General features: G+C 42.9%; 1 protein-coding gene across 1 annotated transcript in view; it reads right to left on the bottom strand.

Moving 5' to 3' along the window:
• The window catches only part of THSD7B (thrombospondin type 1 domain containing 7B), a 1,994,218-nt gene that overhangs the window by 308,458 nt on the left and 1,660,542 nt on the right, over positions 1–25,218 (bottom strand). The window lies entirely within an intron of this gene.

Raw genomic sequence — 25,218 nt, 5'->3', positions numbered from 1 at the left:
ACAACATTTTTCCTTGTCCTCATCTCTGCTGTTTAACACTGAGCGCATGTATGTCCTGCGTCTTTCTCTCTCCTGCTCTTCTTTTCTTCATTCCTTAACCTGTGCCCACCTTCCAATCATCTCTTGTGTACCTCCCACTTTCTGATTCCGAGCACTGCTACTGCTTTGTTTCATAATCTCTCCCCCATCTCTTCCTGTCCTTTCAACCACTGTCATATTCCACCACTTCTCTACCCCACTTGAGTCTTGTTGTTATTGGCTTCGCCAATACCAGATGCTTTTAAATTGTGCCGGTATTGGTAAAGCTAATGGAGGTAGTCACCATCTTCGGATTGATTTTTTTCTATGGTTAGAAGATAGCCATCATGCTGGCAGTAGACATAATGTGAAAACTATTTTTGAAAGTATAGAAAATAACCTTCTGAGGTAGCCTGACTTAATTGTTTTATACTTCAAACATTGTGTCCATGTTGCATTGACATGCAACTTGATGGTTTCTTTGAACTATTAAAAAGAACTATTCAAGCTGTCCGATCACCGCTATGTGATTTGCCACTGCCAGCACAATTTTAAAATGCATCACTGGCACAGTAAAACCAACTGCTTTGCTAAAGCTTGTTATGTATGAGCAGAGAGCTGTTACAACTGCAAACCTCCGTTTTGCCTGGATTACTGAAAATCCCTGTTTTCATTTCAATGCAATGGACAGCCCTGCTCACGTGCTCCCAATCCATGCTCCTCCAGATGCTTCCTTTCTTCTTGCCTGCTGCCGTACCTTGCCGTTCTGCCCAGCCTCCTCAGTTTGGCTTCCGCTTCCGGGTAACCAGGCAGGTTTGTCGGCTCCATTGGCTATGTGGGCTCCGCGAATACGCTAACTGCTACCTGCCAGTTCAGCCAGCTCGGCCGGCTCGGCCCCTGCACCAGCCCCGCATTAGCATCGGCACCCATATTTGCATTGGTGTCGGCGGGCGGAGGCTGGAGACCTCATCCTGGTGTTTGGCACTCCAGTTTATGTATCCGGGTACTCGTCAGCACCCAACAGTGCCTGAAGGCTGGTTAATTAGACACTTGGCTCTTCAGGTGGATGCAGAAATTTTGGGCCCTGAGAGACCAGCAAGCCTTTGATGGTGTGACGAGGGGGGGCACTTCAGCTGCAGATCCGCCATCCCGCTTCTAGCGCCTGGTAGGGATTGGCAGTGTCCGGTGCCAGGTGGTCTTGAGGGAGGGTCCCTTGACTCCACGTGTCTGTTGAAGGTCTTTTATACAGCTTTCCGGAAAAGCCTCCTGAGGGTAAACATCCATCACAACGCGGTCAAAACACCGCGGTGCTATTACGACGCATCTTTTACAACGCAAGTCGTTACCACGACTTGCGCTGGAGGGCGCTCTAGACTAAGGAATAGGAGATTTACTATTCAAACACCTTCCCTACTGTACTGGAGTTGGAATAGTAAATCTTACTATTCGTAAGTCCAGCACCCTACAGCGCAAGTCGTGGTAACGACGCGTTGTAAAAGATGCGTTATGTTGTACCGCGATCATTTTGATCGCGTTGTAACATCATACAACTCTCCTGAGAGAACACTGGAGATTATTGGAGGAATATTAGAGGAACTTTGGGATATGCTGTGAGGTGAGATGTTGAGGTGGCAGTGGTAGCTGGGTGTATACCTGAAAAAGGTAAACCTAACTTTTACTTTTCCTTTTTGTTATTATTATTATTATTATTATTATTATTATTATTATTATTATTATTAACATTTATTATTATCCTCGCCTAGTTCTATTTGTCTTGATGTGAATACCTCCCCTCGTTTATCGCCCCCTGTGCTCCACTCCAAAAGGCCCCTCCTTGGCATCCAAAAAGGTAAATCGCAGGGGAGAGCCAGTAAAAAGAAGAAAATTGGAGGGAAGAAGGGGTCTGGTCAACATGCTCAAAGTACTTTATCAAGTGGAGAGGCTCCACGCTCAGCCCGAGTAACCTCAATAAGGAATTTTGTGTTTAAGCAATTTTATAACGGAGCGCAGCTGCCCTCAGAGAAGGGGGTAAACTCACCCCATGGGCATCCCGGTGTGGCGGACTTGGTAATAGACTTGGACACAGACGTTTTATGCACAGCATTGGATGATGTAAAAACAGCCAATCTTTCAGTGTCTCCATCCCATACTACAAGTGTGTCCGCAAGTAAGGGTCCAAGTAGGTGCCCGAGATTGTCTTCTTCTGCTCATCTGAATATCTCATTATCATCATAATTTTTTCCTGATGATTCCAGTCACTCCCAGTTGTCTTGTTGAGAAGATTAACAGGATCGAGCTAGCCTTACGTTCCCATATAATGCTCCCATGGTTCAAATCAAATGGACCAATGAAACTCTTTGAATGATATTCGCCTTGAATTGCAATGCTTTAAAAATAATTTGGGTGGCTTTTCGAATGCTCAAATATCTGCTGCAGAAACGGCTACAGAGCCCTGGGGGTCGATAAATGCTTTTCCAGGGAAACCTGAATGTCAGTTAAATGTGGAAGGATCTGTCTATATCTCTAAATATCCTATGCTTGTGAGGAAAAGGCATCATTGTATTATCCCCTCCAAATTCACCACAAGGTTCCACAGTACAATGGGGGTAAGGTCTCAGAATGGAATGCTTGGGTCCCTTGTGTAGGCAAAAAGAAACACCTGCATATAAAAAGAAAGCCCGATAATGGTGCCTGTTCCCAACTTCAACATTCCAGACCTCTTGGTGGTAGCACCATGGATGTACTCCCATGTAAAAAGAAATATAATAAGGTAAAACAAAATGTGAAAACTCACCCTAAAACTAGTGTTGATCCTACCCCTACTTCTCGGACAGTCCATTCCATATCTTCTGATAAAGTTCAATCAGCAGTTTGCAGTAAGGTGGTTGAGTCTCGGCCTCAGAATAAGTCGCCCAAAGAACCCCCTTCTGTTTATGAACCCTCCTTCAGGCCGCAATTAGCAAGTTCGGTACTATTGCTCGATATCACTCATCGAGGAAAAAAAATCAAAGCAACTTCGACACTTGAATCTATCCAAAATTCTTCACCTATTCCAACAAATTCCTTCCCTTTCAGGGATAACCTCATTGGACCTAACGTCTTTTGAGTTCCAACTGGGCGAACTTGATAGAGAAGTTTCCAAAGTTTCTTTCATCTCCCTCTGTATTGCGGACCTAGTACTTAAGGCCGAAGAAGATTTAGTAAAAGTAGGTCTACAGGCCCTATGCCCCATAAAAAAGAGCCCCCAACTATCAGCACCCCAACCAGCCTCTCTTTCACCTCCCAATCTAAATATGCATAGCGGGTTATCTGCTACTCAGTGGGAACGATCTATACCAAATAGCATAGCGGGTTATCTGCTACTCAGTGGGAACGATCTATATCAAATATCCCGCTTCTAAGGCCCAAAGACACATAGCAAAGTAGTCACCCACCCACAAATCTGAGAGTGGTCATAGTAAATGACAGACCATTCTCACAGTCTAGGCAATCAGCATGGGCTCTAAGGTAATAGGAGGCATATTATCAAGAAAGGTGATTTATTGCCGCTTTAGCGTCCGGCGATAATGGGCTTGATAATATGCTCTTGTGAATTCCCGTAGCAGCCCAGGTTCTGGTGTTAACCTGGGCTGCTATGGGAATTCACAAGGGCATATTATCAAGCCCATTATCGCCACTTTAGAGGCAGTTTCCTGCCGCTAAAGAGGTGATAATTTTATCACCGTTCTTGATAATATGCCCCTAGGTTCTCCCCCGTGCAGCACCTGCGGGAGTACGGTGACTGAAATACAAGGCCTAGTTTACCCTAGAACGAGGGGTCCTGTCAATACCTGAGAATCCTGAGTTGGAATATCCATGGGTTCGAACATTTGATGAACAGTGGTACTCCTGAAGAAAGTTTGGAACCCTTCCATCTGTTATTCCTTCAGGAGTTTTGGTTAAGACAGGACCAGGCTTTATGGTTTTAAATCGTAAAGACCAGTCCCAGGGTGAGGGGAGAGCATCCATGGGTGGACTAACACTAATATCAACCAAAGTGATTACGAGACCATTAGAGGTCATAAATGCCTTGAGTGGTTTGCAGTTCTTAGTGATTGAATTGGGTGTGGGTAAAAATGCCCTCAGATATTTTTTACTCATAAATGTTTATATCTACAAAGAAGATCATTGGCTAAATGAAACGCTGGTTAGAGTCATTCAAATCTCCTTTCCAGCATTTAGAGGCAAAATATCCGAAAGCAGTGATAATAATGGCTGGGGATGTTAATGCCCGTCTCTTCCCTGTACAGTTAGATCAGCACCTGGAAGAAGCATTGGATTCATATAACATTCCCCCAGCACCATCTCCCGCTGGTACCAACAAAAAAGAGGCTAAAGTGTTGAGTCAAAGGCTGGCGAGCCATGGTTTGATTTATTTAAATTGAAAAGTCAATAATGACTCATCAGCAGTGGCAACCTTCCGGTAGGGTCAGGCTTTGGACCCTATTGATTATATACTCACGTCCCTTTGGCATTTTCACCTTCTTAAGAGTTCTGAGGTGGCAAAATATGAGGGTAGTGACAACTGGGCAATTATAGCAGTCCTTGACCTGTGTAAGCCAATATCCCCAGAGAGGATTCTGCCTTTAGAGATGTCCTACCTGCTTAGGCTCACAACACGCTTAGATCCCATCCATCTTCAGCAACTAGCCTCCCTTCAGCTAGAGGAGTTGATTGACATTCACCCTATTTATGTGGAAGATGTTATTGTGTGGTACTATAATATTGTGCAACAAGTTTTGGCCTGCATTTCAGTCAATATATGTGAAAAGGGAGTGCGGGCAGAATCCCATCCGAAGGAATTAGGGGGCTGGTTCAACTCGGATTGCCAAAAGTTGAAACAATTGGTGAGACAGGGGGCAACGAGTGTTATGTATCTTAACATCTCCCCATTCACCCATGAGTTGGCTAACTTAAACACCAGTATAAATCCCTTGTGCAGACAAAGAAGACAGCTTTTTGCCATAGTAAGTGGGATGTGATGCAGGAAATCATATCATTAAATGACCAGCAACAATTCTAGAAAAAGGTCAATGAGTTTAATGGCCAAAATAGGGGCACACTTGTCTGTATGATTCTGGAAGCCCAGTGGGCCTCTTATGTGACACACTTATATAGGGGACCTTCTAGCTCAGACGGACCTCAGAAAATTTATGGGGAAACTCATCCAGTTATATGGCTCTCAGTAAAGAAAGTAAAGGCAGTTATTGAGAGGCCCTGATAACATCCCAGCAGTAATAACCAAAATAAATAGTGACTGGTGGGCTAGGATTTATTCCTCTTTGTTCAGTTGGATTGCTATGTCTGGCCTCTAGGCTTTCTCCTAGAAGGGATCCATAGTGAAACTGATTATAGTGTTGCCGGCCCGAAGCACTATAGGCTGATAAGCCTCTTGGATATTTCATTACACATATTTTCCAAGATTATTCTAGCTAAACTCGAAGACTGTGCCACTGAAACTAAGAGAATCCCACTAGAACAAGGGGGCTTTTGTGAGGGTCATTCCACCATAGATCACTGTTTTGCTCTATGGGCCATTTTTCAAAAAGGCTGTGTTGCTGCTTTGTAGATTTTTGGGCAGCCTTCAATTCTGTGGATAGGGATAATCTGTGGGGAAAACTTGCCTCCTGGAACCTATCACCAAATCTTCTTGGGGCACTCCAATTCTTGCACTGTGGCAATTGGGCTTGGGTGGAGTTAGATAAGTCGGGTTGGTTATATCAAGGAATTTCTATTGACAACGTCCTGCGCCAGGGGTGCGTTTTAGCGCCCCTGCTTTTTAGTTTGTTCTTTGCCAACCTCCCAACTTTTATTTCCCAATCTGAGTTCTTCTCACCAAAAATAGGAAACCAGCATATTGCTTGTCTGCTTTATGCAGACAACCTGGTATTATTGGATTATACCCCAATTGGTTTGCAGAGGAAACTCAATGCCTTGACAATGCCTTGACAACCTACAGCAAGCAGAACCCGCTCCATATCAATTTGGAAAAGACCAAGATCATGATCATTGGAAAAAAGGTACAGAGATTTTCTTGGTATCCAGATACGCAGGTGGTGGACCAGGTTGATCAATATAAATATCTGGGCTTAATCTTTAGGATAAATTTGAATTGGGGTGCACATTGGGATGCTACAAAAGAAAAGGCCCTATTGCAGGCCAGCTGCCTGTCAAGATTCAATGGTAGGTTCGGGAGGCTATCTCATACCCCACTATTAAAGGCTTTTGAAGGGAAGATACCTCCGCTAGGCCTGTATGGGGGAGAGGTTTTTTCCCTTGATCCAACCTATGAATGGGATTAATTGGAAGGGGTAGTACTTAAAAGACTTTTATCACTCCCCCAAGGTACCATGGTTCAGCCCATAAGCAGAGGGTGCAATCTGATTTCTTGGAACATGGCGACCTCTACTCAGGCTCTAGGGTATTTAACACATTGTTGGAGGATGATGAGGTGGTTAAAGTCTCCAAATTGTGTTGGGAAGAGATCCAAAGCAGTGAAAGGATGTGGCAAAGGGTGTAAGAACCAGAATAATTGCACATAGGAAACTCCAATTAAATAGTGGTACAGTTACATCTTGGTATTCTGCACATAGGAATCTCCATTTAAATAGTGGTACAGTTACATCTTGGCTCCCAGGCAAACAATCACTGATGGAATCTGCTGTTACGGCATCTGAATCGATTGACCTAGTGTATCTAAAAAAGAGATCACCCATTAGCCTCTTGATTGCTACATTGGGCCAGGATAGTGTATTTTCTTATCTATCACGGTTACCAGACCCAGGATTGAGGAATGAAATATTAAGGGCTAGGGTGGGATGTAATCCAATTTACTCATCCCGCCCACATAGGATCAGGGTGCAGAATAATAGTGACCTCTTCCCCTATCCCATGAAAGTTAAATGTACCCTTATGCATTTTCTTATGGATCGCATCCTTTATTATGCAAATCGAATTGAATCGAATTTCGTTTTTAAGACCCTTGTTTTTTAAATATGATGCTCTCCATAGGAATAAAGATGTGGAGTTATTGTCCGAAATGCGTTATCTTAATGTGAAAGTTGGAATTGCTCGGTTTTTATGGTCTGTCAAACAGAATTTTAATGATAAAATGTAGGGGATTTGGGGGGTAGGGTAGATAGGAGGGGGGTCCTTTTAATGTTTTAACTGTAAAGTGTGCCTTGTTTTAGAATGTTTTATGGACAAATGTTTAAATAAATTTGTTTTTGAACTTGAATCTGTTTTAATTTCAATGCAATGGACAGTGTTGACAAATTATGATTATTTTTTGTATATCTCATCTATACCGGAGATTGTTACACTGGTTTCTAGCTAGGCACGGCATAACTTTTAAACTTTTGTGCCACAAAGCACTTTACTCTACTCTATACCAGTGGTGTCCAGTAAGGTGCAGCAAGAGTGCAGTGGGCACACACTCACACAAACTCAACCCCAGCACATACAAATGCACACAATGCACGTACAAGAACACAAACATTCATACATACATACTCACAGTCACGCACCCAACAGTACAAAAAACATACTGAACCATATCTCAGGTGGCAGGAGAGATGCCTCTGGTGTTTCCTGAAGGTAAGAATGGAATAAAGACTATGCAACATTCTCTCATTAGCTAACCTTCCTAAAGGAGGAAAGTGGGATGTGTCAGTGAGATTTGCTGACCCCACCACACTCTGTGATGAGCCTTACTGATTTACACACAGTCCTTGGCTCTTCAGGGCTGAAAAATGAAGTACCCAAGTCCGAGACTATCAGTACTGAGTGCCTTGTCATGAGGAAGAGGCTCACAGAAGACTTTGCAGAGGATGTCACACCCACTGGGCTGTGACATCTGCAACCTGATAAATGTTGGCTTAGGCAGCCAAGACCTGCACATATAGCACATGTACAGCGCCTGGATGCCTGACCCAAATATAAAATAGTCAGGCTGACATTTGTGGGGCCACCGCATTGCTACTGCACATTTCCCTCTTAGTTATACTTTTATTTATAGACTGTTATTCATAATCTACTGTCTTCCCTGTGACCAGCCGATTTGGGCTTCTGGCAGTTCCAAGAAGCTGCCTGGCTACCTTGGGGAACCACACCTTTCTAAGAGCGATAACAGAAGGTAGAATGTAGTGCATCTTAACCTGAAACTTAAGGCTGACCTTGGCAGCTTTAGGACACATTTAAAAACGTGTCTCTTTTCCAACTAAAGACTATCCATTTCTTTAAGTGCTCCAGTGTGTCACACATTTCACAGGACAAAGGCACCCTCTGGGCGAACATAGCGCTTTACAAAACTAAAGGAAAATACAAAAAAACAAATATATTTCAGAGCAAGTAAATCCAGCCCTCTCCTTCTCTCCTTTTAAGGTCTTCCTCATATTTAACCAATAAACTAAGGCCGTATATCCTTCTGTGAACTTGCAGTGTTAAATCGAAATAAAATGAAAGCAAGGCGATATGATGTCAGGAATTGCTTACATTCGCCATGAGAACAGGGAAGTAACCGTATACTAACACTATACACAATTTAGAGAAATGTTTACTAACAGAATAGACCATGAAGTTCTTCCTTTTATGCACGATCTTTGTCGTCTCTGACAAATTATTTGTTTTGTAGATGCTATTAAGAATGTCATTGTAAATACAGTAAAACAATAGATCTTGCATCCTTGAATCCAACTGAAAAGAGCAAACAGAACTCCTCCCATCAAACAACACTGTCCCGTAGGCTGAGCCGAGCTGAAATGTCAATTTAAATTGGCCACCCAAGGCAGCAAAAACACCTCATCACTTTCTGATCTGCCATGGTCTAGGTCCAGCCTTCCAGTTCTCTTGCCAATTTTAATGTGACAGAAATATCACATGTGGCAGCACATGAATAGAAATGCAGAGATATCTGTCACAGAGAGTAGACTGCCTCTCTACTCCCAAGACTCAAAATGCCCACCTCTTTCCAGTATCTTAAGACCAATCTGACAACATGACAGTACAGCAAAGCAAGCCCTAAGGGTAGGGGTCCTCATTGTCACTGTAGCAGAGAGAGCTGGCAAAGGGATGGGGACTTCCTCTACAGTTTTAATGAGGACTCAGAATTATTTCCAGTATGTAACCCATTCTGCTAGGCCTCCGTTTTCCAACTCCACCCTTAAATGTATTTATTTAAACTCTAGCCATGATTGAATTTCTGCATCCTAAACCATGTAACACTTATAGGGGTTCACAGATATACACAATGAAACAAAACCCTGAAATAGAAATAGTGCGATAGATGTATGACAGAAAGAGGGATGCACATTCTCCATTGCCTACGTGTCATGCTATTTTATTTTGCATTTCTATAATCCAACCATCATTGCTACATGCAGTACAGCGCATTCTTTCTCAGGGTGGCCTTTTCTATAGATCTGAAAAGGACCCATCATCATTAATGTTGGAAGTAGAAAGTTTCTACAGAGTTAAGCTTCAAAATGGTTTGCATGAGTTAATGTGAGCTTAAAGTGAATCGGATATTGGAAGATCTTTTGTGTTGTGTTCTATGCACAAGTGGGTGTGTCAAATTATTTTTCATTTTTTTCTTTTGATTCGGGATTGACTGTCCAGTGTTTGACTCTTGTGTGTTTTTCAATATATACATAACACTCCATGCCAACTTCTTATGATGTGACGTTGCTCATGTGATGGTGTGCTAAGTTTCGGCTACTTTGTATGAGTGTGTTTAAGGAGTGCATGTAGTGATGTATCACTGCCATTGTTGTTTTTGCAATTTGTCAGGTACCTGGGTTTTGGAGCCATGTTATTCACATGAAGGTGAGAACGTTCTGTCATGTGCCTGCTGTGTGATTATAGGTGAGATTTGAACAATGGGGAGGCATGGTGGTTGGCTAATTGTTACCTTGCTTCTGAATATGTAATGAAACCCAGCAAGGGTAGCAAACGTGAGCAGCAATGTTCGTTACTGGGGGGTAGCAGAGAACAGAATGACGCATTCAAAAGGCATCTTACTCCAGTATATCATATGACCAGAAGATCGTGCTCAAAATATTGTGAGTACCAGAATATCGGGGAAAAGAATATTGAGAGAAAATATTTAGATGTTTACAATATATATGAACATTGGTGTTATATTGCTTAATACATTATTATGTTTTCGAATATTAAATAAAACATTCTAATTTATGTATATTTATGTCTAGTGTAGAAAGATCTACCAAAATATTGTTTTAATTTACATTATTTTTTAGATATGTTATATTTCTTCAGATGTGTATCATTGGAGGTAGGTGATAATGCTTTTTATGAAGTTTTATTAATGAGTGATACATTAATTATTTCATTATAATTTTTAATTGCTTATTATTGAACTTTTGTTTCATATGTTAATTTTTCTGTTCATGGGGTTATTTGGGAGATTGCCTGGATAGTCTTTTTTTTAAAAGACATAACAATTCTGAAAACAATTTTTATGTTTAATTAAATTATTGATTTACATTTTAATTTTCTATTTCATAGCTTCTAATAGATTTTAAAACATTTTATTACTATATTAGAGTTAATTTGTTAATGAAAATATTGTGTTTTTATCTAGGAGCCTAAATTGACATTCCTATTTTATGCCCTTGTCCGGTTATAATCAATAATATCCATACAACGGCATAATAATCATATCCATATTCAGTCGTAGCACATGCTGTCACATTAAGCAAGGCTACTTCCCCGGCCCCCTAGAAAGCACAACGAGTTCTCTAAACAATCCAAAACCTCCAGCAACCTGGGAAATCCCCCTTGCTTTGTTTTGATTTCATCCTTGAACTCCTGTAAAGCACTGTAAGAACGGCCAGTTCTTAGTGACATCATTATTGACGTCTTATGTCCAGCCTTACGTCAAACCCGGCACCTTTCAGGTATAAATATACCAACGTTGCCTTAAGCAAACACACGGTGGTGGTATTGGGAGCAGCTATCTACTTGCCCGAGAGCCCAGCTGATGCGAGACACCAGGGACTCTGTCCCTCCCTTTTGACGCACTGAGAGAGACGCTGTCTTTTCTCCTGCCGAGAAATCCAGCTCCGGTGTTTCCAGATACCTTCGCGGGTTACTGGGATATCGAGTCCTGAGAGAGAGATACAAGACCTCCTGCTTTCTAATACCCAGGTACGGAGCTGACTAAACCCTTAAAGAGAATTCTTGAGTCAGATTCTTGGGAAAACAAACTTAACTTAAACTGCTACTTACTTACTCCTTCCCACGTATTAGGCTTAGGTCAGGTACACCGGGGTAGGCGTATTTAGAAGCACCAGTTGAGTACGTTAGTCAATGTATATAAGTATGTATATATTTTATCTATTATAAAGTATCTTATGGCTAAGAAACCATATCAATACTTTTACAAGTATTATTTTATAATCCTCCTTTTACTGTACGCACTTTACTTTACTATGAGTATTGCAATAGTGGCAATTCATTTCTCTTGTATGAGGAAGAAGACTGCTCAATAAATTACACCTTTTATTGAAAACGCCCGTCTTTCTTTTCTCTGCATTCTGGTGAAACTAAGTATGCACATTTGACTGAGTGAAATAGCTGTCTATTGTTTCACACGACTCTAGAGATACACTCTTATTCTGAGGGAGCAAAGTTGTCATGTTATATGGTTGTCAGAAGCTAATCCCTTCTTGTCTATCCAGGGAGGTTAAACTCCTCCTCGTTTATTCGAGAACGTTTCTAGTGACCTCTGAGCTAGCTGGCAAAAACCTTAAGTCTAATATAGTCAGTAGAGACCTAGTTAACCTCAGTCCTACGTCTAAACTGCTGAATATATTATTCCTTGTTAATAGGGCAATAGGATTATCGCCGCTAAAGGGGGGAGACTGGCCTTGATAATCCCCTTTATTTTTTATGTAAATTCCTTTTCCCAAATATTGAGAAATTGTAGTGGAATTTCATGTAGCAAATTGTAAATAGGTTTAAAAAAAACTAGATATAGTCTGGAATTTGGAGTCTGGAATAAAATGTAATTGAACACGTCATGAGTGATGTAATATGTAATATGTGAGGTCCTAAGCAGTACATGATGGGTGTACAACCTTCAGGTATTTCACTCATCTCATTTCAATGCCTATAGTATAATGTCACATTAACCCTTTTTTTAAATCAAATTCTTGTTTTCTCTTTTTAATGATCTTAACATCTTAATATCATACCTAACCTTGATTTCACTCATCACTTTAGCTTTTGGTTTATATATATTCACTGAAAAACCAAACGTTATCGGGACCTTATAGTTAGACTTATATATCTATATATATATATATATATATATATATATATATATATATATATATATATATATATATATATATATATATATATATATATATATATATATATATATATATATATATATATATATATATATATGGTTCGGACGTTCTTTCCATATGAAAAGTGATGCTTGTTTTGCCAATAACTTCATTGTTGTTTGACATATCTTCACGAAATGTGCTAAATTAGCACGCCACTCACTTCAGCTGCCATCTGGAAGGTTAGGGGGTGAATCGTCATGTGTGGGCCAATAAAAGGCAGGGTGCCAAAATATGTTTTTTACCCATGTAGTTTCCCATAGGGATTTTGAACATGACTACAGCCCGAATTGCTAGACAGAAATTCATCAAATGCAGTAGAATGCTAGCTCTTGGTCCTGAAAGTGTCCTTTTTGTGATTTGGTGTAAATCAGTTCAGCAGTTTTTGAGATATGAAAGGCAAACTAAATTTGTAAATCTATGTATGCAGACCCTCTGCGAATCCAACTGATCTTGTGCAGAGATAACAGATCTGATTAGCTACCAACACTTCAACCAGGAAGTGTCAGAAGACATTTTGGGACTCAGACTCAACCAAGTGTGAGAAACAAAATGGAGAAAAATAAAAGGTGGGAGGGCAGGAATGCCCTGATCCCCTAACTCTAGTGCTGGGCTCCCACAGCGGCCCCACCAGGGCAAAAGAGCATAAAAAAAAAAAAACAGAAATCATGGGTGGGTCTGCTAATCTGGTTAAATCTTTTAAAAACCATGCACAGTCTCCCTTGCTTGTTTTATTTTAACTGCCTGGTGGGCCAGGACATCGGGGCAAGCATATTAGGAATTCATAGGGAGGGGGGCACACAGCCCCCCTCCATGCAGTTAAATTCCACCGGGAACCACCATCTCCCTGGCACTTTATTTATATGTAGGAGGTGGGCTGCGCAGACCAGCTTCCATGGGATTCAAAGAGCCCCCAAGACCACCACATCCCAGGGGCTTGATTATTAAGTAGGAGGGGATCTTGCAAACCCCCCTCATTGCCCGTAAGGGCTCTCGGGACCACCACCTCCGGGGGGGCCACAGATATAACAGAGAGTGGGTCCACATGGCCCACCTTCCAAGGCTTTCATCCATTTTCTAGAAGGACCACCATCTCTCTGGGGCAGGATCTTGAAAATGAAAGGAGGGGACAGAGCACCCCCATCCTGAAGCCAGGTCCACCTCAGGGCCAGCTCCCCATTTCCCAAGATGCCCACCTTTGAGAGACAGCAGTATGCTTTCATTTGGCAGGAGTTTTGACAGCTTCCACCATGTGAGAGCAAACTGTAACTCTGCTCACAGCAACTAATCAACCTATACAACCACTCACACACCTACAAAACCACTCACACACCCACTCTCTGACTCACACGGCCACTAACACACCCACTCACTGACCAATACAGCGCCTCACACTCTCATGCTGGGAGGGTATATGTTATATTTAAGAATTCATTTTCAAATGACTAGTCTCACTGTACTACTAATGAGGTATACTGTTTCTAACATATGTCACTTGAGTGGGTTTGGCATTGTCTGTATCAGTATGTGAGTGGCTGTCTGAATGGATGTAAGGGTGTGTGAGTGGGTGTGTGAATGGCTGTCTGGATCTGCCAATGTGTGTGTAAGTACCTGTAAAGGCCTTTCAGTAGTTATGCGAGTTGCTATATGGGTCTATGAATGGTTTTGTGAGTGGTTTTTTAGGTGTGTGAGTGGCCGTGTGAGTGGTTGTATGGGTTTGTGAGTGGGTGTTTGAGTGGTTTTATGGGTGTGTGAGTGGGTGTGGGAGTGGTTATATAGGTGTGTTTGTTAGTAGTTGTGCAAATGTATGAGTGATTGAGAAGGTGTGTGAGTAGATGTGTGAGAGGCTTTGCAGGTATGTTAGTAGGTGTGTGAGATGTTGTTTGGATGTGCAAGTAGGGGTGTGAGTGCTTTGATGGGTGTGTGAGCAGATTTGTGGATGTGTAAGTGGGTTTGTGAGTAGTTGTGTGGGTGTGTGAGAGTTTGTATGGGTCTGTAGGTGGTTATGTGAGCAGTTATATGGGTGTGTGAGTTATTGTATAGAACTGTGAGTGGGTGAGTGAGTGGTTGTGTGGGTGTGTGAGTGGTTGTATGTGGAGTTATTAATAATGCCGGTTCGGACGATCTGCATTTTAAACATAACAATTATGGAGAATCATTACATAAATGTATGGGTTGCCATGATTTGGAAATCTTGGACTTATCCAGAGATGAAAGTGGACTTATTATTCCTACTTTTAAGAATCGGCAGACCAGTTCAGTCATTGATGAAGTGATTGTTTCCTCTAACATTATCCCCCACTGCACTCCTCCCAGGATAGAAGTCATTTCTCTAAGTGACCACAATTGTATTATTCTAGAATGTACTTTCTGGGGTGGAAGCTCTGTTGGAATAGGAACAATCGTTTCCAACGTGGAGCCACACAGACCAAATGGTGTGAGACTAAGATGGGTAGGGGAGAAAGCTGAAGAAACAATACACTCTATTGTCAAAGAATGTCTGTCTGATATTACCCTTATCGTTGATCACAGTGCTGATCTTGAGCGGGTTTTACTTGCTTTTAACTGTATTAATAACATTATTGATGCCAGGTACACTAGAACTAAGAGTGCACATCACAGAAACGGCCCGGGCTGGTTTGACCATACGTGTACTACCTTACTGACAGAGTTAAAACATGCCCTTGTTAAAAAGCAGAGGGATACTAATCTTATATCTGTATTAAGATTAGATTACAAGCAAGCACTGAAACGGAGGAAGGGCGAGTTGCAGCAGCAGGCATGGGACTCCCTCAACCAAGCCGCTGAGCTATCAAATAATACATTATTTTGGGCTACTATAAACTCCCCTTTCCTCAAAGAGGATAACATTCCAGAGCTGACTTCTAATATCCCAGTGATAGGTGGGTTTCACACGTTTCTGAAACGTTTAACTCTGACAGTTGTGTAGACACTTTGCCAGGGAGGTGGGCTGTTTTACCACTGGATATTACTGTTAGTGAGGTTGGGCTTAGCATACGTTCTAGTAAGGGGGGAAAAGCCCAGGGACCTGATGGGGTACCTATCGATATCTACAAAGCAGCCCCAGAGTTGTGGAGCCCCATCCTGACTATTGTATTTAATGCAGCAGTATGCACGGAGGCACCTGAAACCTGGGGGGAATCCACTATAATCCCGATTTATAAAAAGGGCAGCAGGTCAGAGGTCAAAAACTACCGCCCCATTTCCCTTCTAGACTCCTCAGTCAAGATCATGAGTCGAGTTAAGTTGGTTAGACTAGAAGAGTGGGTAGAGAAAGAGGACATTTTGGCCGCTAGCCAGTATGGTTTCAGGAAAGGGGCGGGGCACACTTGATCAGTGTATTAACCTTGATTTATTGATAGGTAAGTACACTGAAGCTAAACATGGATCATTATACCTCTGCTTTGCAGATTTAAGTAGTGCTTTTGATATGGTTGATCATACTTTATTATGGCCAACATTGTCACAGCTAGGAAAACCTGAGGGTATCATCTTTTTCCTTGCCAGGATGTATGAGAAATTATGAACCTGTGTGCATTTTGGCACTAAAGGCGAGTGTACCCCCATATTTAGTGTTAAACGAGGGATTAGACAGGGCTGTGTTTTGGCCCCCCTACTTTTTTATTTTATTTATTAATGAACGCGACGTAATTTAAAAAAATGAAATTTCTGATGCCCCTATGATCAAAGGTGTTTCGGTACCAGTGTTGTTATATGCTGATGACGCCGTACTGCTTTCCAGAACTCCTATTGGACTTCAGCGTCTAATTAATAGATTTTCCACCTTCATTAAAGATAGAAAGCTGATGATCAACAAAGGGAAAATGTACACCATGACTTGTGGGTCAAAAAGCAAACTCTCAAATGTTTTTTTTATTGATGGTGAAAAGGTGCAACAGGTTGATAAATTTAGCTACCTTGGGATTACCTTCGCAAAAGATAGGAAATGGTATAGCGAGTTTAATAACATCTGTAATAAAATGGCAAAAAATGCACACGGTGTTTTTAGATTTGCAGCAAAAGTTGGTGATAGACGTACCAGAGATATGATTAAAATCTACCAAGCTAGATGTGTTACAACGGCTTTATATGGGGCAGGTGTCTGAGGTCACAGTTGTGACCACATCCTACATTTTTAAAGAGGCTTTTGTGTTTACCCCCTAGTGCCCCAACTAAGTTGATTCATCGGGAATTAGATATTAATTTCCTAATTGATCTGTTATGCTTAAGGCCACTCATGATATGGCGTTCCATTTGGCTACATGATGAACTTTTTTTTAACAGGTCTATAATTGAGGACTGTTTAGCACTGGATAAATATCTAAAAATCCCTTGGCTGTAATATGATGTGAATTGTTTCTCTAAAAATTTTAATATTAACATCCTGATTGACCCAAATGCTGCTTCTCTAATACCTAAAGCAGAGTTGAAAATAAAATGTTTAGCTTTTAGAGAAAGGAAGCGGACATTAGCCAATGTTTCTATGTCCACTGGCATGTTCTATAGCAGATTTAATATCACTGAAGGATTCCCTTTTTATCTAATTATGGTGACCAGGCCATCCCATAAGTACGTGCTAACCAGACTAAGATTTGGAATAGCTCACCATGTGGTGGCCCTACCAAACCTTAAAAAACATCCGATAGGGCCGTGTCTGTGTGACGGCGTATCGAAACAGAGCACCTTGTATTCTGTAAACTGTATATGAACCTTGGTACTGCCTATCTGAAACCTATGTTCATGAAATATGGCGTGCGTACAGTTAACCAGGCATTGAATTTAATAATTAATTTGGAATCCGTCGACGTCTGTTTTTATACTGCTACTTTTTTAAATCAGGCTATTTATGTCCGAAAAAGTATGACATTTTAAAGTATGTACTGCTGTATTCTATTTTTCTTGTCTGTATTTTGCACATTGTTATTTTATGTGTTTTATCTTATGTGCTTTTATGGTCATTATGCATGTACCGAATAAAGCTTGAATTGAATTGAATTGAATTGAGTGGTTGTGAGAGTGTGTGAGTGGGTGTGAGAGTGGCTGTATGGGTCTTTAAGTGGGTATATGAGTAGTTTGGGTGTGTGAGCAGGTGTGTGAGTTATTGTATGGATTTGTGAGTGGGTGTGTGAGTGGTTGTGTGGGTGTGTGAGTGGTTGTATGAGTGTGTGTTTGAGTGGTTCTAAGGGTGTGAAACTAGATGTGTGAGTCATTGTATGGAGTTATGAGTCGGTATGTGAGTGGTTGTGTGGGTGTGTTTTATGTTGGTGCCTGAGTGGGTGTGTGAGTGGTTGTATGGGTATGTGAGTGGTTCTGTGGATGATGTCATCAGTGATATCATTTGAGATGTCATCGGTGATGTCATCAGTGATGTCACTGACCATGTCATGAGTGATGTAATATGTGAGGTCCTAAGTAGTGCATTTTGGGGGTGTAAGGTATAGTTAGCTTAGGTAACTATAACTGCTGAATTTAACTGGTTTTATATGGCTAAAATCTGAGTCTAACTATAACATCCCTGTAACCTCTGTTTTTTTACAGTGAATTTCTAAGGTTTTTTATAATACTATTTTCTAATCAGAATCCCCTGTAACCACTGATTTTTTTCAGTGTATTTCTAAGATTTTTTAAATTCTTAATCCTAAATATATTGCCCCTGTAAACTTTGTTCTTTCAGTGAATTTCTACAGCTTTTTTAATGTTATTTCCTAGCTATAACATCCCTCTAACCTTCATTTATTTATTGAATTTCTCTGTTTAAAAAAAATCCTAACTCTGAACTGTTACCTTTAAGACAGGGTGTGTGAGAGGCCGTATAAGTCAGAGAGTGGGTGTGTGAGTGGCTGGTTGGGTCTGTGAGTGTGTCAGTGTTTAGGTGGGTGTATGAGTGGCTGCATGTGTTGGTGAGTATATGTGTGAGTGGCTGTATGGGTCTATGAGTGAGTGTGTGAGTGGCTGTAAGGGTCTGTTAGTGGATGTGTTACTAGCTGTATGGGTCTTTGAGTGGGTGTGTGAGTGGCTGTATGGGACAGTGACTGGGTGTATGAGTGGCTGTATGGGCCTGTGAGTGTCTTAGTGGGTATGTGAGTGTGTGAGTGAATGTGTCTGTGAGTAGTTGAGTGCCTATATGTGTGTGTGAGTACCTCCGTGGGTTTGTGAGTATCTGTGTGAGTGGATTTATGAGTGCCTGTGTGGTCTGTGAGAGGGTCTGGGAGTGCCTGTGTGAGTGGGTGTATGTGTGCCTGTGTGGGTCTATGAGTGTCTGTGTGGGTCTGTGAGTGTCTGTGTGGGTTTGTGAGTAGATGTGTGCATGCCTGTGTATGTCTTTGAGTAGAGGTATGAGTGGTGCTATGGATTTTGGGCATTTGCATACCTAAGTTATTTAAAAAGGAGAACCGTGGACTCTGTTCTCACCAGGAGATGAAAGGGAAGAAATCACTCATCAGAGTCACTACACATCTGATTGTGCTTCAATAGATTAATGATGAATTCACCTTGTTTAAGGATTTCATATTGTTTTTCGATGTGGGACACGAGTGGAAACAAACTTGCTTTGCCTTCGCCAAGCCCAAGAATTTGGATCATTGTTCTTTACAGAAGAGGAGCTTCAACTTGGGCATCTGCTATGTTATCTTTGTAAGTGATACCTGTTGAGGTGTAATTTCTGTGAAATGAGCATCAGGGCCTGACCGGAACCTCACCTGTCTATTTATCCAACAAGAGTTCACAGGTTTGCACAAAATGTCTACCCAACTGGAGTAGTTTCTGCTGGTTAATGAGTAAGGTCTACCTTGTTGGTTAAATGTCTAATGCGTAATCATCCCCACAGCTGCATAATGGACAACAAGGAAATGTCTACAGTGACCATGTGTGCATTTTGGCAATGTGATTGTTCCTCATGCATCTTTATCCAGAAATCTGTGATAATATGTACCCTTCTATAGAAAGACAACAAAACTACAAAGAAGTAAATATCCAACAAAACATGGATCCTTCCTCTTAACTATATGAAGTAGGTGCTTCTAGTTTGGTGGAGATGTCCTCATAGTCCTCAGCATGAACAACTTGTCACCAAAATCAGAGTTAAACACAATATGGGGACTTTTGGTTAAGCTGTCTATCATCCTGACAAAAGGTGGGAAGACCTATGCATACTACTAAGGTGGATGGACAGGGCCAAATGGGCAGAACTTCCAGGTGATTTGTACAGAATCATGAAAGCTGCTCTCAGCAGGACAGGACATGGCCGGGCTTGGGCAGAAATTTCAGTGACTTACTGAAAACCACCACCAAAGTCCTCAGTATTGCTCAGCTGCCCCCCCCACTGAAGTCCCCTTGGATGCTGAGGGTTACTGGGGGCAAATAACCCCTCCTTTTCCAACCAGTAAAGATCACGCAGTGGGATTGCTGAGAGTTCGTCAGAGTTGTCCCTCCTGACACACTACTCGTTGAGGGATGAAATCCCTTTGGCTGCTGAGGGTCATTGGGGTCAAGAACCCCTCCTGTTACCACAAGTAAGTCCTAAACAGGGGGATTGCTGACAGCTTGTCGGAGGCCTCGCCCCCTTTCTCAACTACTCTACGAATACCCCTCCTGGCGTGCTACTCATGGAGGGTTGAAGTCCCCTTGGATGCTGTAGTCATTGCGGGCCAAGAACCCCCCTTGTTACCACCACTAATTCCTACACAGCAGGATGGGTGAGAGCTACTTCAAGGCCCCCTTTCTCCACCACTCTGCAAAGGCACCTTCTGGCACACTACTTTTTGGGGGATGAAGTGGAATGAGAAACTCACTCTCCATTCATGGGGGAAGGGAACCCCATCCGCCGAGGCCCCACAAACATTCAATGTGGGATGGGGTCATGCTGCCCCTCTCCCGGGGTGATTTCAGCCCTGGCAACCCCATCCCCCAAGGCCCGGACTCTTGCTCCTGGTGCCCTGCAGCCTACCCAGTGTACCAAGTGTAGTATGTTGAGGAGAACAGGGGGAGCCTAAAAGCCCCCGATCCCTACCAGCTCCTTGCCTCCAGCAGGAGTTGGCGTTGCTTCTACATGAAAGGAGCAGCCAAAAATGCTGCTCCCTGCAATCGGGAGCAATCCTACTGTCTGTTTCCCTGTCCGCTTGACAGCCAGCAGGAAAATAGATAAAAACTCCACTACCAGTGAGTGGGACAGCTCCTGGTTGCTGAAAGCATATATAGAGTTTGCTGTCTCAGCTCCCGCCAAGTGTAGCAACAGCTATCTCCCAGGGGTGACGGTCCCCAGGGCCATGATTGGCTCAAGGAGGGGGGCTGCGCCACCCCCTTCTTTAAGTGGCATGGCGAGCCCCATGGAGATTAAGGCGACAGTGCCGTACATAGTTCAGTAGGGGGGCCATGTGGCCCTCTCCCACTTTTATATATCACCTTTGCCCCAGGGAGGCGGTGAACCCTGGGCCCAGTGGTTCTGTGTGGCCTCCATTTAAATGGGTTATTGTGCCCTAGGGAGTTTAAAAAAATAAAGCTCCGGGGGGTGGTGGTCCCTGGTGGTCAATGAGCAAAATAGAGGGGCTCTGTGTGCCCCCTTCCCATACTTACTTAATGACTCAGGGAGGTGGTGTTCCCCAGGGCTCAAATGCCCCCCTCCTTTCTTCATGCTATGCCCCCAACCTGTCCAACCCGGGAGCTACACTGTAAAGAAACACACAAAACCTCGCTTGTCTTTTTAAACACATGTGCTTTGGATTCATGTCTCTGTCATGATTTTGTGGCAAAATGTACAAAAAAATGCTATTTGGCCCTGGTGGGGTCCCTACAGGACCCCTGCCCCCTTTTCTTTCTTTTTTTGTTATTGTTTGGGGATTCAGCTAGGTCCCTTTAGTTGTAGTGTTGGCAACCAATTAGATCTCTGCACGAGATAGGGAGGAAATCCTATACACACAAAATTGGTTTTCTTTTAATAATTCTAAAACTGCTACATGGATTTACACAAAATTACAAAAAGGGCAACCTATCTGCCGAATTTGGTATGTTTCCGTTCAGCAGTTCAGGCTGTAGCTGTGTCTAAAATCTCTAAAAGAATTAACATGGGAAATGCACTTTTTCGACCCTTCCCTTTGTCACCACATCAACATATATACAGCAGACCTCTATGCTTCGTTAAAATGCACCACAATAAATCAGGTAAATGTCATAATTTACCAATAAAACAAATAGAATAAATAACTATACTCCAAAGCATTCATTATTGATGCACACATTGCAATGTTTAATAATAATAGGCGTCAAAAATATTTAAAAAAGCGAACTTTCAATCAAAACCACCATGAACATTTGTTTGTGTCTTCCCTTAACACTCTTTAGGCCACATTATGCAGTCATGGTACCAACCACACGGAGTCCCTGCACTGCAGCTGAACAGCAATCACCAGCTTGATTTGCTTTAAGAATAATAGAAAGCTCTCCAGGTTGTTTATTCAATGACACAGGAGACTTACTGTGTGTTGTAATAAAATGTTCCTGAAGGCTCCTGCACTCCATTAACCCCCTACAACATTTAAATAATTATTGGTGGTGCCCCTGTACCTCCTTAGAGTACCTTGACATAGAAAAAAATACAAAAACAAAGCCCCTCACAGGGCATTGTGGAGAACTCCTCTCTGGAACATTTTATAATATTTTTGGGCACTGGGGCACCTAAACGTCAATATATTGTTGGAGGATGCAGGGGGAGAACCAAGGACCCGTGATCCTGCCAGCTGCCCAGCTGCCCAGCTACCACTTATCCCGGGGTGCTAACATGGGAGCTGACCACCCTTTTTTCAAGTTTCATTTGGTGGGTGAGGAAAGCCTGGGGATTCAGAATAATATTACTCTGCCGTCCTATATGTTATCATTATTTTTTTTCAGGACACTGGGACTGAGGGCCTCATTATGTTGTCCGACCGACATCCTGTCGCCATTGGTATTCAAGGTGGTCGCAATGTGAATTCTTTGTATTGTGGTGGGTGCTTTGGGCTGCAGCATACGCCACGATACAAAAAAAAACACATCAACATATCTCTGCACCATGTGGCAGGCACCAATGCGCTGCCTGCCACATGATGCAGAAATATGTATGGGGCACCATAGGTGCCCCCCCGGGGACCATATTGGAGGTCCAGAGGGAAAGGGAGGCACGCTACAGGCCCCCCAGTCACTTTCTGCCTGCCTTTTCATGGCAGGTTAACCACCATGAAACGGCCAGTAGAAATTGACATTGCAATCCCTACAGGCACTGCCACCATTGTAGGCTTTACAGTCCAACCGATAGGCTCCTTGAGCCTGTTTGATAGGTGTTGGACATTCTCTCCGTCTGGCAACCATCTGCCTGCCTTCCTAATGCGGCGGGCGGACTTGTATGGTCCGATGGTGGTGGGACCGCCACCGATGATCTGATGGTGGCATTCCCACTGCCAGCACAATGAGGCCTTGAGTCCCCAAGCCGTAAAATGTCTACCCACCATCTCTGCTCATGTTGACTGCAGCCAATCAGAACTTATCTTTTGATGGAATCTGCAGCTGCAGAAAAGATGGTGGCTGCTTGACCTGAGAGAGAGTCGCTCTCTGACCGCTGTGTGTGCCTGATGTAATTACTGAGATCAAAGCCCTGTGGAGTAGAGAGGAGTAGAACTAGAGAACAACAGAGAAAACGCAATAACCCCGGAGAATTTTCTGCCGTTTTTAAACTGCTGTCTTAGACTGCGAGAAAACGGGCTTATTCGCAGAGTTTGCCGTACCTGTCCGGTGCGGTGCAGCGAGTGAGAAAGACAGTTAGAAACAGGGCGGTGCTGGATGATTTTGCTGTTGCTGCGGCCCGGACGCGAATCACAAGTTCAGGTCTGTCTGCCTTGAGAGGTCAGGCTTCCCTGCTGACTTCTACGATTTGGCGGTCGGGGTGTGTCAGGAGAGTCCAACGGTGTGAGAGTGCAAGGAGCAACATGCCGCCTACAAAGGAGACCGGACTCAGCTCCAAACCAGCGCTGACGAACTCCAAGATAATGCCTGGGGCAAAAGACGTGGCAGTAACCCACACCCCTTCACAGGAGAACGACGAGAAAGGAGGAAGGAAGGGTGGTATGCCCGGGAGCATGCATGTGCCTGATAGCGCAGTGAGAGGACGGACACCTAAGGTCCCTAGAATGTTTTGCGGTAAGCCGGCAAGTGGCAAACAGATCAAGCCACTGCCGGAGAAAGCTTCTGTTAATATAAATAACCCTACCACAAATCTAACTAATGTCTTAGATCAAACCGGTAATAGTACTGACAATACTGGTAACAATGTTACACCATTAATAGAGACTGTATCTCAGGAACTTGCCAGTAGTACAGAGACTTTTGAAATATCTAATCCTACTATGGCTCATAAGGATATAGCAGGGGGCGCCGAAGGACCAGTTAACAAAGCAGAAGAAGAAGAGACAGAAGTTGCTGTTACTCTCCTTCACAGAGATTCTAGCAGGGAGCCTCAAGAACAGGGGGGTGCAGCACCAGTGCCAGGCACCCCTGATGGTGAGAAGTTCTTTTCGCTGGCAGAGGAGTCAGATGTTAACAAGACTGGTGATTCGGATAACATGGATGAGGCTTCCGGAGAGGATAGTGATGGACCCCCGACAACAACAGACACTCTAAAGAGGGCTACCCTTTGACCTAGCAGATCCAGAAAGAAAAGCCTATGTGATTCACAGCGAGAAAGTCTTCTTTCAGAGGCAAGTGATCATTTACAATGGGACTACGCCTCTACTAATCTCGCCGCACTGGGGGGGCCATTGTAGGGATTTCAAGAGGAAGATCAAAGGGCTTCTGCCAGTAAACCGGAACCAGTCCCCTCAATTAGCTTGATTTACGCTACGCTCAAAGCCATGCAGGTAGAGGCCCGCCAAGAGCACAAAAGAGCACAACTGGCCACCAAAAAGATACAGGGAGCTATTCGGAAAACAACAAAAGCTTGCTTTGAGGTGCTAGGTAGATCCACTGCTTTAGAGGAACGTGTAGTGGACCTGGAGGCTGGTCTCGAAAGCACCGGATCCAAAACAGCGGCAAATGATGCAAGATTAGTGGACATTATGTGGAAACTTGAAGATTCTGAGAATAGACAGCGGAGAAACAACCTAAGTTTATTAGGCATTAAAGAAAAAGTTGAAGGGGACGACGTACGTGGCTTTGTGTTGAAACTTTTCAAATTGGCTTTTCCAGAATTGTCTCACTGGAATTGGGAAACCGAGATCCAGCGAGTACATAGATTCCCCTCAATGGCAAAAAGTAACCCTGGTCTAACTGCAAAGCCTCGGGCAATTTTAATATTTTTCAGAAATGTTTTGCTACGTCAGGCGGTATTTGAGAAGGCAAGATGCAAAGAAATCAGCAGAGGGACAGACGTTTTTTGTGCGGCCGGATTTTTGCCACCCGACAGTGGAGAGAAGATGGCGGCTACGTCAGTTGATTAGTCCTTTTCAGAAGAGTGGTTGTGAAGTGTATTTGATGAACCCTGCCCGGCTAAAGGTTATTTATCAAGGGAGGGATCGTGTATTCATTTCCGAGATTCAGGCTGAATGTCATTTAAAGGAACTGACCAGTGGCTGATTGACTTTAGATGCTGTATAATGACTGTATAACTAGAGGGAATTTTTCAGGGTATGTTTCAGGGGTTTGCGTTTTTTGTCTGTTTTCCTCACTGAGTATCTTAGAAGAGGAGGGTAGTAATCTATGGATATAATGTGGAGTACAGTTTGTGAAACTTGTGATCTCCTCTTTA

Source organism: Lissotriton helveticus, chromosome 3_1 (assembly GCF_964261635.1).
Source record: "Lissotriton helveticus chromosome 3_1, aLisHel1.1, whole genome shotgun sequence".
NCBI lineage: Eukaryota > Metazoa > Chordata > Amphibia > Caudata > Salamandridae > Lissotriton > Lissotriton helveticus.
The sequence above is the reverse complement of the archived record's forward strand: the minus strand, read 5'-3'. Positions and strand labels throughout refer to the sequence as shown.